This window comes from Perna viridis, chromosome 10 (assembly GCF_037379345.1).
Source record: "Perna viridis isolate PV_CMFRI_1.1 ecotype Kerala chromosome 10, ASM3737934v1, whole genome shotgun sequence".
Taxonomy (NCBI): Eukaryota; Metazoa; Mollusca; class Bivalvia; order Mytilida; family Mytilidae; genus Perna; species Perna viridis.
In genome coordinates this window covers 9,684,222-9,698,537 of record NC_142454.1, presented here as the reverse complement: position 1 = coordinate 9,698,537, position 14,316 = coordinate 9,684,222, and the positions used below count along the sequence as shown (strand labels likewise).

Here is a 14,316-nt window from a genome sequence, read left to right as displayed (position 1 = left end):
TCCTTGTGAAGAATGCCCTTTCTCGTTACTAGTAGTAAGTGAACTTTATATTGTTGGAAAGTAATTTTCATGCTTAACTCTCTTTCTACAGCACTTTATTCTGAGTTTTTTGTCACTTTTATTTGAAACAGGATGTATTTGTTTTTGTTTTATATGAAACAAGGATAATGAAAGTACTTTATTAGAGTCTAGTAAACCACTGCAAGAAACTTTCATGCACTGACTCATCATTTTAAAGTACATCATAAACTGAAAGGATACCAATGCCACTACATGTATGTTTTTTTTTTTAAATGATTTTGTTTGTCAATCAAGAAATTCAATGTGAAATTTAGATTTAGAACCCCTCAGCACAAGCAAAATTCACTTCAATTGAGGGGGTTTGGGTCTGTGAAAAAATGTGAAATAGTTGCAAACTACTAGAGGCTCTAGAGAACATGGCATGCTCAACTATTAAAAAATAGCCTTCATCTACCTCCCAAGAGAAATAACTCAAATGAGTAATTGTCATACAAACATGAACTCTTGGGGACTTTAGTTGAGTATATGGATCATTTCATCAAGTGAAAGTAAATCATATCTATAACTGCTTTCAAATTATCAGCAAAATCATTTCTGGTCTTTCAAGGGCAATAACTCCTTTAAAATTAATCATACAACATAAATGCAATGACTCGTAACAAGAGATCATTTCAACAGTCGAAACTTTTGTTCTATCTATTAAGGTTTTTGAGTAATAAGCAAAACACAACAAAATTTGTTGTTTTAAAGATAATCATTCACCTTCAACAAAAGTGCTACTTCATAGAGCTCTTCAAGCTGAAGAAGGAAGATCATACTTATTTTCTAGTATTTCTAATTGTTTTTTGAGATACATATAGCAATTGGTGACTTGAACCCTATGGTTTAAAAAAGGCATTGACAGCTATGTTTTACATTTAATGTACATAACTGACACACTTTTTGAAGAAAACACCTCAGTAATTTAGTAATAATCCACAATGTGGTTTCAGAGGAGAAATTTCTAAAGACAATGAATGACAATTGCAAAGTGAGAACAATAGCTCAAATGGACATTTAAAATATTTTAAGACATAATCTTGTCCTAATATCAATGGAATAGTATTTGATAGCCTTAGCAGAGACATGGAGGAAAGCTATTTTAAGAGTAATCAAGAATTCCAAGATTCTAGTGGAAATCTAAGGAAACAAAGACCAGACATGGAAAACAGACACATACAACAATGAACTTAAAATAACCTAAATAATACATACAAAGTAACAAAAGTAAATGAGCAACTCTTACTCCACTAAAAACAGAGAGCGTGGACCAGGTGCACTGGTAGGGTGAGTGTATTCTGTTTTTTTTTTAGGAACAAAGCAACTGGCTGTTGCTTTGTTCCTTAAAATAGGTTTCCTACATATATCAGCAATTCAAATGAGAAAATTTCTTCACTGACAAAAACCATGCTATTATGGAATAAACCACAGTGTATATAAGGTATATTGCACACAATGTATCTTAAATGTCATGTCCTGCTCATTTTAACATGTATAGTTAGCCTGCAAATTGCTACTTACCATTTCCTACAGTAAACAAGTAATATTTTAGCTTACCTTATAGGAAGGATGATATTTTCCACTTACAGAGCTTACTAAAAACTACTCAAATATTTCCTGCATTTTAAACCTGTCCCTTCAACAATAATTTCCTAATGGAGTTAATGTAAATTAGAAGGAGCTTTAATCTTCTCTGTCAGATATTACAGCTAAATAAATATTATAATCAATCTCTGTAATTATTACACTACTTAACATTTCAAAAACCACATTTTGTTTTTTTAATGGATTGATTATCTCAGTAATTAGTAGGTCAAATGTCATGATCAATGTATAATAAATTTAGTCCTTTTTATTTCCTTATTTGTTTTAAATAAATTTCACACTCAATATCTGTCTGTTATAATTTATCACTACCATATCAAGATTTACTTTAGAAAACAGGGCATAATTTGGACCACAAATACCCGAAACCTCAGTTTATGTCACAAATACCCAAACATAAGACAACTTATACCTCAATATAGCATAGCACAGTCCCCAAATACCCAAATATAAGACCATAAATGCCTCAATATAGTCCACAAATACCCTGAATTAGACCAAAAACCAAAGCATAGCATAGGCCATAAATTTCTCAATATACTCCACAAATACACCAACATACACCACAAAACCCTGATGTAGACAATAAACACCGAGCAGTCCCAAACTGAAACCAAAGCATAGTATAGACTACAAATACAAATGTACCCATTTAGCTTACAACATACATGTATATGCCCCCACAACATTCATAATAGTTGAGAAGCAAATTCTCAATTGATTTAGAGAATGCAATATGAACCTTAAAACTCTGAAAGTAATTATTATTTTGGAATTACGTTATATGCTGGTGCATTTGTAGCACTTTCACCACATCCATTCTTTTTTCAGATGTTTACAGAATGGAAGGAGGAACATGACTGATAATGCCAATGGCACAATATAAACATAGTTGTAAAGCAACAAGAGGACCAGCACTGTCTTCAAAATGGAGGAAATTTGCCCCTTTGCTGGCAGAAGATTTAACTGTAACTCTGGATCCTGCAGTTGAATTGGAACAGTTATTTGGTTGAACACACTCCAATCATGTTGTCATATACAAATCCAAGTATAAAGTGAAACAAAATAAAATGAAATTTAACTAGATTCTCTTTAACAAACATTTTCTACAAAGTAAATTTGGTAAACTTCTACATACATGAGTTTGCATAACAAGAGGCTCCCAGGAGACTGAATCAATCACTTGATTAAATGTTGCCTTTCAAGGGCAATAACTCAAACAAGGAGTTGTTCGACAATACTGACTCCGTAGACTTTGGTAGAACTTATCATAAGGATCATTTCATCAACTGAAAGTTTCATTCTATCTATTATAGTCTTCAAGATATTGGCTGAAAACTGCTAAAACAAATTTTTTTTGCCTTTCAAGGGCAAGAACTCTTACATGGAGTCGTCTGACAACTTTGATCCTTGGAGACCTTTGTAGGCCTTATAATAAGAATCGTTTCAGCAATCGAAAGTCTTATTCTATCTATCATAGTTTTCAAGGTCATTTTTCTCCCCTTGAGGGCAATAACTCTTACATGAAGTCGTCTGACAACTTTGATCTCCTGGAGACATTTATAGGCCTTATAATAAAAATCTAATAGTTTTGGAGATATATGCACAAAACTACTGTCTGACCCCTATATTCTGTTTTTAGTAATGACGGCCATGTTTTTAAACTGATGAAAAATCAGAACATTCATTTTGTTTAGGATATCTTAAAAAACAAGGATAATAACTTTCATTGAATTCTGTAAAGTAGTTTCTGAGAAGATTTTTGAATGTAATAACATCAAAAACAGCAAAATTATGTATAAAAAGGGCAATACCTCCAACATGGATCAACAGACTTTCACCAAAATCCAACCATAGATAGATCTCATTATGCTGAATACTTTTACTCTTGTTAGAATTTGGCTAAACCTGATGGTTTTGGAGATATATGCAAAAATCTGCTGTCTGACCCCTATGTTCTATTTTTAGTAACATTGGCCATGTTTTTTAACCGATCAAAAATACAAACAGTCATTTGGTGCAGGATACTCTAAAGAACAACCATTATAAGTTTCATGCAAATCCATTTGGTAGTTTCAGAGAAGAAATTGTTAATGATGACAACGACGACGCCGAACGCGAAGTGATGGTAATCACTCACATGGCTTATGGCCAGGTGAGTTAAAAATGGAGACCATCATTTGTACTCCCATTGTCTTTTTACTAATATATATGTAACAAGAATAGGTATGAAGTATATGTCAACAACCCCATCCGGATTAAAATGTCAGCCCAAGGCCACTCATTGGTCTTCAATGAACAATGAGGAAACCCTCGTACCACAGGACAGGCTACAGCTGGCTCCAAACATCATTATACACAGGTTCAACAGAAGATGTTTACTTATCTGCACATAATAACAATAATTTGTCAGTTTCTGAAGTTTTCATGAAAAATGAACCTGCTCCCCTGGGAATTCTGTCTATCCGTTACATGCTTAGAGTTAGTGAACAAAGAAAATTCATTCTAAACCATGACTCAAAATTAAAACAGACAGACTCATCCATCTAACATTTTAAGCCTCATTAAATGAAGGTCAAAGATTTTTGAAATAGATAGGCTATGAAATTTTAAATTGCCCATTTAATAAAATTTCATACATGTTTAGCAATATACAATACATCCTAAATTTACCAGAATTTACAGCTTACCAGAAGTGAAAATGTGTATTTCCTAATGCTTATCTCTGAGTAATTGGTGTGTATTGGTAACATTGTCAGATATTAGTCATAATGTTATTAATTTTGATTGGTATATAATTAGAATCTGCTGAAAAATATTGGTAAAAGATGGATATGTGTCAGACATTATTGGAATGGACAATGTAACAATTACACAGCAATTAAGCCCAAAACATTCTGAACTGATGTTTAAAGAAAAATCTCCAATATTTACTTTAGCTGCAGATTACATGGATTTTACTATTGATGTTTTAGCCCAGCCAGAGAAACAGAATTTAGAACTGAACTCATCCTTTTTATTTGTTACATTTCATTAAATCTTACAACAAAATATTACCACAGAATTACAAGAGAAAAGTATAACAATTATATATTTCATAATTTTTTTTAAATCTGTAAACTAATGATGCATGTTCTTTTCAGAGTGTGCTGCTGGTATCAGGCATGCTAGTACCAGTTACTAGGTTCCATAGTAAATTTGATGATCTTTTTGTTTTTTGTTTTTGTTTTTTTTTTTTATGAATTAAAAAATGGCTATTTGATTACTGAGGCAAGTTTCCAGTTTGACACCCACCCAATGAGGGTTATAGGTGGCCCCTGCCCACTCATAAAATGTTGGTTTTTTTTTTTGGTGTGTTGAACCATTTAATACAGTCAGATTCCACAGTAAGGATCATATAGTTCTCTTCAATAAAAAGAAATCAAGAGAATTCATCATTTAGCATGTCTTATAAACACAAGTGAAAAAAAATGCAATGTTTTTCACACATTTTTAAGCAAAAATTTAGAGTCCTAGGTTAGCCCCCCTTTCCACTTTTGTAAATTGCTGGATCTGCCAGAGTACAGAATTAAAGTGTTACTTCATTGCTTAAGGAACTTTGCATAGAGATAAAAGTTTAATAAAATGTAAGATGTTTCAATAAAATAAAAACATATTTAATTGACACATTGAAATATATAAATAATAAAAGTCATCTCATTAGCATTAACTGTCAACCATTGACTTGCAGGTCATGATATCATTAATATGAAAGTATAAAATTTAACAAAATCAAGTAATTTTGCAATTCATTAAAGATAAGGAAATGACCCCACTTTACTCTGAAGTATTTACATCCATGTAAAAATCTGACAACAAAATATACACCATGATTTACTTAAACACTAAATACATATAATATTAAGCAACCTATAACATTTGTAGGTGATGTTTTATCTGATCCAATATCAGGTCAAATCAATTACCTGTTAAGGGTGTAAGGTCATAGAAACAATTTTTACGACTACCTACACTAAGGAACATACCTTGTCATTCCTAGACAACATGGCACATCCATGCTGCTCATTTTCCAATTTTTTTTCCAGCAATTTTTCTTCATTTACAATTGAAATAAAGAGATATTTTCATAACCCCAAATTCTTGAATGTTAATTGTAAAATTTTATACCTAGAGAGCCTGGGGTAGAGGCATTAGATGCGGACATATTCATTTAATCAAAGTCTTGTCCGTGACCCAAGGCACAATGTTCGGAAGAATATTGAGGTTACATATATTTATATGTTATTGTCAACTTGTGACTTTTTACAACCATTGATTGAACTATCTGAATAATATTACAATAAAATTTGAATAAATGAAATATTTAGAAATCAATTTTAATGGAAAACATATTAGATGGCCAAAATAATTGAATAGGTCTAAATGATGGGTGAAAATATGGTAAAAACCTACAATATGCTTTCCAGGATTAAAATATTAAGCAGCTTGTATGTATCTCATCAAAATAAATCAATCAAGTCACTTCTTGACATGGTTAACAGCTAAGGTTTTACACCTGGAATAAGGAGAAATACATAAAATCTCACTGGCTATATCCACTTTCTACTTCCAAATACTTATTGACCTAAAGATTTGTATCTACCAGCAATTTGATTACAAGAACTCAAAAGCATTCACATTCGTAAATATGTAATAAATCCATGGAAATTTGGAAAAAATGGCTTTTTTTAGCTAATTTTTTTCCCAAAGTATTTCACATTTCATCCAAAATGAAGGACCTGCTTACAATCTTAAAGCCATACTGTTGTATGCACCATTTTGCTTCAAGGGATTTTCATTTCACAAGAAACAGGCAATTTAAAGAGCTGGAATCTTTCACTTGAAAAATCTGAAATCATGTGTAATATCATTTGATCCAGTGGAACAAAAAAGGCAATCATCAGAAGATGTTCCTATACTATCATCATTCTTGCCAACCCAATGGGCCTTATAAGGCCCAGGTCTAAGCCACACAAAAAGAGGAATGTTAGTCGAGAGCATTGAGACCGACAATCCTAAGAAGTTTCAAGATATTGTCACCAATATCAGAGAAATGATCTGTGAAAAGAGGACAAACATAAGCTGAGAAAGCCACTTGTGACCATCTTGCTTGATCAAAAAGAAACAAAACTGGATTATTTGTAAAGACCCATCTATTCATCATTTAATAAAGCTAAGCAAAATGTGAAAAATTACAGATGATGGACAAAAGACAACTGACAGCATAAGTTCACTTGGACAAGGTCAAGGTAAGCTAAAAGACTTTAAACACCAATGTAAACTAGAAATCCAGTGAGCTAGTCACAAAGAGACAAAGAGAATACCCTCCACTTCAAATATGAAGTTAAATATATAGGTCTCATTAACCATTGCTAATGTTTCCATTACTTTACATGTTAAAAAAGTAATTTTCAAAGTTTTGGGGAAACTGTGAATACCCAGGACAAATGACAATTTAAAAGTGCATACCATTACCAAGCTTTGAAAACAAGGCTTTCAAAATCATTATGCTAATGATATGATGATTGTAGAAATTTTTCGCAAAATCAACTTGAATAAATAATATTGAAAATTCACATTTTCTGCTAACTGACAGCATGGAAGCAAATTACTAACACTTGTAAACAATATTCATACACTTTTGTATTAAATTACAAATATGATTTTTAAGTACACATTCTCAGCTTTATTTCGACTCATTCGACTCGAGGACACTTACCCTACTGGTGCACATGGTCCATGCTCCCAGTTTTTAGTGGAATCAGAGTCATTCATTTGCTTTTGTTGCTTTGTATGTATGATTTTTAGTTAGTGTTCATTGTTGTGTATGTCTGTTTTACATGTCTGGTCTTTGTCCCTGGATTACAATCTTTTGATTAGCACTATAATGTTGGTTCCCTTGATTACTCTTTGATCAAAATACACACAAATAATGCACTTACAATGCATAATTCTACGTTAAATATGTTTTTGGTACTACATAGAGGGGTGGCCATTTGACCCGAAAGTGGTTAGTGAGACCATAACCTGTAAGTTCAATTATCTCCCTTTGGAATCCTACGTTAGGAGCTATATTCCTTCATGCAAACCTACATACCAACCATCATATAAAATTTCATGAAATTCCCTGGAGCAGTTATGGAGGAGTTGCATTTATGAGGTTCCAACATGTAAAACCCTAAAGTTGGATTATCTCCATTTGGAGTCCTCCTACAGTAACTACATTCCTTCATTCATATCTACACATGATGCCCAACCTTCTTACAATATTTTATCAAAATCTCTTGAACAGTTTTGAAGGAGCTACACTGAAGAGGTTTTAATATGTAAAACTTTAAGTTATTTATCTCCCTTTAGAGTTCTCTGACAATAACTATATCAATGAAATTTCGTCAAAACCACTTCAGCAGTTGAGGAAGAATTGCACTGACAAGAAATGTGGACAGACAGACAGATGGGGTGATTCCTATATACCCCCAAACTTTGTTTGCAGTGGGTATAATAAAGCTTAGTAAACCATTCAAGGTTTGTGCTTTCACTATAAGAAAAAAAAAACACATACACAAAAATAATGCCTCAACCATTTCAGAAATTAGTGATTTCTAAGGTTCAATACCATTCATTGAACTGAAGCAATTTCAAGTAACATTTCATTTGGTCAATTTATTATTTTGCAATTTTATACCTCATAATAATGGCATACAATGTAATAACTAGTAAAATGTCCATTTATAGCCATAATTCCTCTGGAACCACACATACATTACCTGATGAAATGAAGTTGCCTTTTTTCAAATATAAATACTATTGCATTGATCAAAGTATTTAAAAATTAACACAAAGTTTAATACAAATTGCTAACAATTATGACAATATTAAGTATAAAAATGAGATTTAGTTTGAATTAAGAAAATCAATCTGTGTAACTTACCTGAAGAATTTATCAATATATCCATATTGATGAAGTAACACCTGCCTCACACCTTAATGACTTTTACCTGCCCATAAATATATCTGATGTTCTTTTATCATGGCTAATTCCTTTGTCGTAATGTCAATTTCATGAGCTAGGAACTAATTGGAGGGTGGGCGACAATTCATTTCTTTGCCAAACTTTTGTTTAATTGAATACTTTAAGTAAAGTATTGTTCAGGTAAATTGTTAGTCTAATGACAAACAAACTTTATTTAGCGACTTGTTCATGTTATAATATTATCAATGCATTATTTAAAGGTATACTACCAAGTACAAGTCTCCCTCAAAATCATGAAGAAGATGACTAATGCTTGAACAAACAAACACACAAATATGCAGACAAGCACACACAGACTAGTACTAATGACAAATACACTGATATGAGCATATAAAATCTAAAATGTAATCATACAACCGTATGTTTTTCACCCTTATGTGTATCAAAGAACTGTATATTTTTCGCCCTGATGTGTATCAAAGAACTGTATATTTTTCGCCCTTATGTGTTTCAAACAACCGCATATTTTTTGTCCTTATATGTTTCAAACAACCATATGTTTTTCGCCCTTATGTGTTTCAAACAACCGTATATTTTTTGCCCTTATGTGTTTCAAAACAGTTGCAAAAAGCCAGCCTAGCTAAATTAAGTTGTTTTTGTTTTTGTCTCAAAAGTCAAAGCTATTAGAAAAAAATACCATTAATTTCCATTTTCCATAAAGCAAAAGAGGTCATTACAAAGAAATATTATACCTAAGTTAATAACCATAAATTATAGATCATACCTGACTTTTAGAAGGTGCAGTTCTTAATACTTTAAAAATTATTTTTAAGTGACTCTTTACATTCTTTATAAAGACATGCATAAGGTAGGCGTGGGAAATTATATATACATCCCAGTCAAAACCTTTACTTAGAACTTTGAATACAAAATTCTGTATACATTCATAGTAACATATCTTCCTAGTTCTGAAATAATTCATCGATTTTAATATTGGTGAGTCTTACAAACACCTGGCTATATCTCAGCATAAAATAATAACAAACTTCACTGCCTTCCCTATGTTTTGTAAAATACGAACTATTATTGATTTTTTATCTGTATATTGTACATTGTCTTTAAAAAGTTGTATAATGCCAAAATTCAGTCTTGTCTCCTGCTACCAGCAAGAAAAAAATAGGCCATTATTTCATTTTTTAAAAACATTTTACAGTAAGTAAATGAGGAAACAATTTAGACACCAACAGTACTTGAGCTAAAATGGCTATAAAATGTTTAGGGTAGGCACAAAAAAAGGGAAAGCGGGGTAGCAGAAGCAGACATAGTATTTATTTTGCCTAAATATGTGGATAATTGGGGCAAGAATTTTAAGAATGGCTTAAACTAATCTTCCTAAAACCAATATACAAAATAAAAACATAGATAATGGCAAGTCAATCTATAGGAAGCCTGAGAGACTTAAAAATATAAATGAGAAGACAATTGTTGTTACATGAATCTCTATCACTCTGTCATGTATATAGATGATTTAACAAAGAACCATTTAGGAAATACTTATCAGGTAAAATGTTCACCCAGAGATGGGCCATAATGAATGGAAACCAAATTCTCCTTTTTCTATACTGTTTGCATTGATAAATGACAGAAATATTGACTATCTAAAGATATTTTACTAGAATAGATTTACCTAGAGACCAACTGAACCTACAGCTTCTAGACTGATAACTGATGAGTGGTATGATGCAACTGTTGATAGCAATACTTTCCCATGTAAATACATTTCTTTTCACTGTAGGGGTTGCCATTTAAAGAAACAAATAACAATAGTACCAGCACTAGAAAAAAGCCCATTCACAAATGTTACATTCCAATGAAACCATTAAACATCTTTGCATATATGAAACCTTTAGATTGAACTACCTTACAACAAAGACAGGACTTAAATTTAGAAAAAGTTTCTGTTTTTGCCAGGGGGGATGTCCTTGGATGATGAGGATCACTCCTTAAGAATAACATCAGACAGTAACCATATGGTACTCAAAACTACCCTCCTTTTACATGGTGTTATGGAAGTAATCTTAGATACATTGACCTTAAACCATTCATATTTTAGAGTAAAATGGCTTATATTTAGTGAAGGGTTAATACTTATAAGTAGGTATAGTGAATATTACAAATATTGGTTATTACTTTATACAATATCCTCTCATTTAAAAATATGGTGTAAATTTTATGTAATTATCAACAGGAAATCCATGGTTAGCCATTTTTACCCACTTATCATATAGATGTCAATCGTCCAAAATATAACCCTATCATCCATATTGGAACCTGAGTCAGTATTTTATGGAAAGACCACTTTTTTTTTCTGAATTAAAAGTTTGTTTTTGCCTTTAAAAATGTATGTCCCCCAGGGGTTTCAGTCCAACAAAATTCAGTGTATCATAAATTTCTGGTGATATGCACAAAGTTTCATGAAATTTTGAGCAGTAGTTTCCCAGAAGTTGCTTACAAAAGTGTGACCAACAGAAAGACTGACAGGACAAATACAATATATGTCTCCTTACCAAAGTGGAAGAAGGGCATAGAAAAGGTGAAACTGTTTCTCCTACTTCCAATAAATAAAAATTTACATAACTGACTTAACCCTACAGCCTTTGTTTCAAACTGAACCATTTTTCTGTAATGCGATATATGGTAGTACATATTTACATACTTTTTAAAAAGTAATCAAATCACAAGAAGTCAAAGGATTTTGCCCACCTTTTCTTAAAACGTCGTGAAAAAAATCTTGTATTGTATTGTCCAAATGAAAACTAAATTAAATATAAATCTGTGCATCAAAATTAAACATGAAGTTGCACACGCTAGATATACCTCGACACTTATATGAAGTTGATATTGGGGAGCAACTAAAATTGCTTACAACGTATGCTCCAACATTACAAGGCCATGTACTAAATTTGAAACCATTATTTAGAGGGAGCCAAGATTTTTTTTAAATTTAGATGGACAGAGTGATGGATGGGCCAACAATATTCCACTCACTTCTTGAAAGAGAGGGAGGGGATAATTGAAAATATGAAAGATTTTTCTATTAATAAAAATATGAAAGTCATAATTAAATGAAATATTGTGTTTGCAATTTCCTGCACACTACATATTACCAGTGCACAATTTAATGCATCACAATAAAACATGAAGTAGGAAGACATATGCTGCACACATTGAAGAAGTGGCTGTGTTATATAACAAATCAATAGGCTGATAATGGCTTGGTATGTAAAACTATTCATGGTCTGAGTCATAAACAGATTCCCAAAGGAACTAGCCAAAATATGAGAATAGCTTCTAAAACAAAGTGGAGTAGGAGTCTCTCCAAAGGCATTACAATACAAACATGATGATGGCTTTAAAAATATAATCCCTGAGTCTCTTGGGGATAAATGAAGACAACATCAATATACTCAAGATAAACATGTTAAAGTGACATAGAAAAATCTACAAGATCCTAATCCCTATCAAAATATCAGGAGTGTCTTACAGAAGAAGTTTTATTAAAAATGTCAGGGATATTTTCTCATGTTTGAAAATAAATGGCTCATAACACATCAGATGCTCCACAAGCTGAAGTCAAAAGTCTTCCATCAGCATTAAATTAGTTAATTCTCTGATGTGGGACTACTTTATACAAACTTTACTTGTAAAGAAAGTATCTATCAGAAGACGAATGATAACATTTGTGTTATAACTAGAAAATTTGTTTTAGAATTAATGGTTAGAAGATAACAGTTATTCTGGTACCTTAAGCTCTGAACTGATTCCAGAAACTTTCCATTGTAAACAAGGTATTGATATAATATTTGAGGAGATTCACACAAAACAAAATTAGAAAATAAGTGTTGCTAATGGAAACAAAACATAAATCTGATCAAAGAAGATTTACTTTCCTGAGAAATAAAAATTATAATTGGTCATCTGGTGTATTCTGTAATAAATAGCAAAGCTAATGTAACTAAAATCTGATAGACAGCTAAGAATCAAGCACAGATTCTTTATATGATCAACTGAACACTGGTTCTAAAGAAAATGTGATGGATAATGAAGGTGCTTCCTAAAAAAATATACCAAGTAAGAAAGAAGAGGTTTAACAATACCTTTCTCAACAGAAAAAAGAATTGGTAATATAGTAATTAATTATTCTACTGGAAAGGCCATTTTTTTTAAATTCTTAAAAAATTGCAGGGCTATTTTCAGTAAATGAGGACAAACAAAGGTCTATGATTAGCTCTCTGACTTTGGTCATTTAAAGTAAAAGCATTTTAGTTGACAAAAAGCTCTTGAAAATCTAAACCTCATGTCAGGTATTGTTTTAGAGTTCATAAAACTTTAATATTTATGGACCATTTAAACCATGTTCAGTCCAGTAAGAAATTCAAAAACTAACCACTTTCTTCATAATGTAGTCACAGTGTACCTATAAATTAAAACTTTATATGAAAATCCAAAGAATGGGAAATTTAATCTTTCATCATTTCATGGATATTTCTATTATTTGTAGCATATCGCCTTTCTTCTATTTTCCTTCCCAAACATACACTCAGGGTGGTATGGTTAAATACACTTAATGCTAATCAAAGGTAAGAGTATTTAAATGTATCAACATAGAAGAACATTGTACTATGCTCTACTGTAGAAAAATAGGGCATTAATGGAACATTATGTGATACCCTGCCATGAAATGGTGAAAAGGGTGGATGGCAAAATGCTCAAAATGTCTTGAAAACTATAAATAGATTTTGCTGAAATCAAACTTATAACAAAAATAGGTATGGTGAATATATCGGTGCAAAAACCCCACCAGGATGAAAATGTCAGCCCAAGGCCACACATTGGTCTTCTATGTTTGTTTGTTTGTTGGCGTTTAACGTCCGAGCAGCAATAAGGTCTTCTATGAACCTGTATTTTATTGCACTTAACACATGTGCAAAGTTTTTAATATTTAAAAAAAATGATTGATCCATCCTAAAGTTATCATCTGGTAATTAATTGTTGGGGGACTGACCAAGGAACATGCAATCTTTCAGAGGTATCAAATAATATCCCACCACACTGTGTGGTGGGATATCATAACGGAAAGATCCTCTATCCTGCCTATCATGTCATCACTGAAAAAAGTATAAAACTTTCTACCTTATTTAACTAAAATTGCTCAAGATGTTCTGTTGTTTGCTGAGCAAAACAATGATAGGAAATTAGTTTACAAAAAAAAAGCTTATTTTTTAATGTTATGTATTTTTTTAGAACATTACAGACAATAATATTTGTGTTAAATTATTGTCACCTATAAAGTCAAAAGGGGATAATAACTAACTAAACTTAACGGTACTCAAATGTTCCATAAAAATTGTTTTGACTTTGAAAAATGTTATGACAGGGAAATTTGTTTTGTTTCAAACTTTTCCCATGTAAAATTAACAAAGGCAATAAAAAGTACACCTGATAAATGTAATGTATTACATAATTTTTAATGGAATGTTAACTCATACATGTAATCAGCCAGACTGGTGTCTCCTGCTGGCTTCAACTGCAGATGGTGCACATGTCCTTATTTTTACAAAGCTGAACATTGATTCAGT

The 14,316-nt window shown here is 31.8% G+C and overlaps 1 protein-coding gene across 8 annotated transcripts in view; it reads right to left on the bottom strand.

Annotated features, from left to right (window-relative positions):
• The window catches only part of LOC148604455 (uncharacterized), a 58,780-nt gene that overhangs the window by 35,686 nt on the left and 8,778 nt on the right, over positions 1–14,316 (bottom strand). Inside the window, exon 1 of one of the 8 annotated variants that reach the window (XM_088547707.1) lies at positions 8,636–8,868. The exons of the other annotated variants lie outside the window; for them this stretch is intronic. The gene's annotated coding sequence lies outside the window, so the exon portion shown is untranslated. Of the gene's footprint in view, positions 1–8,635; positions 8,869–14,316 lie in introns of those variants that run through there. 8 annotated transcript variants of the gene reach the window in all.